The sequence below is a fragment of the Hyperolius riggenbachi genome, chromosome 4 (genome assembly GCF_040937935.1).
Source record: "Hyperolius riggenbachi isolate aHypRig1 chromosome 4, aHypRig1.pri, whole genome shotgun sequence".
Classification (NCBI taxonomy): domain Eukaryota; kingdom Metazoa; phylum Chordata; class Amphibia; order Anura; family Hyperoliidae; genus Hyperolius; species Hyperolius riggenbachi.
In genome coordinates, this window is record NC_090649.1 from 42931006 (window position 1) to 42932095 (window position 1090).

The window sequence follows — 1090 nt, forward strand, 5'->3', positions numbered from 1 at the left end:
AAAGAGGATACATAGCAGTGACTGCAAGCCAGATAACTAGATATTAAGGTGTTGGGGAGGTTGTGGGTACTTTGGCCCCCCTAGTCTAATAGCAATCAGTGTGTGACGGCTGGGGTGGGAGGGATGAAGGGGCGCACTTTGGTGTCTCAGCCTTGGGTACTGGAGGACCTTGTCCCTGCTCTGCTCAGCTCTATTTTCCAACACTGGTCATGGCTGTTGATCTGATTGTAGTGAGACTGAGAAGTCATGTAATGAGTTTCCAGGGAAGATCCAACCAACAGGTTGGATCTACAGGTTCTTGTATGTAGATCACAGCATCACAGTGAATCACTGTAGAGTACCAAACTTTAGTAAATCTCTGTAGAGCATTAACAGTATTATTATGGCCAGGGCCGGAGCTACCATAGGAAAAAATGGGCAATTGCCCCCGGGCCCCAGAGCCTGTAGGGGCCCCCAAGTTGTCCCTCCCCCATTTTAACTGTTGCTCCCCAGGGACTCTGCAGATTCTGTTAAGTTGGGAGGTGATTGGGGGAGGGTCAGCAGCCAGCTCAGGGGCCCAGGAAGGAAATGTATTTGCTGCAACAAAGGGCCTCTAAGGACGCTTTTTGGTCGGGGGGGGGGGAGGTAGACCTGTTGGGGGGGCCCCCCAGGCTAATTTTGCCTTAGGACCCAATTGTTGCTTGAACCGGCCCTGATTATGGCTCAGTGCCAACTTTCTACTTTACTTGAAATATGCCATCAAAAGCTTCCACTGCAAGATTTGATTTGTCCATCTTACAACAGATTTTCATAATATTTAACACAATTGTTTATCATACGATGTGCAGAGAAGTCCATTGGTGAGGAGTGATTCTTCAGGAAGGTAGAAGGAGGTGTTTAATCGAATGTAGGTTTCGGCTGGAGTGGTACTTGGAAAATAAGAGCTATTCCAAATCTCAGGGTATCTCTGTTCTATCTTTTTAGAGCACCAAGTCTTAGTGGATCCTTGTGTCTCAGACAACCTTTGTATCACATTCTTTTTTTTTTTTTTTTTGTAGTATAATTTTCAGAACGTTTAACAAATATATACACATGTATACAATTGGAGCAA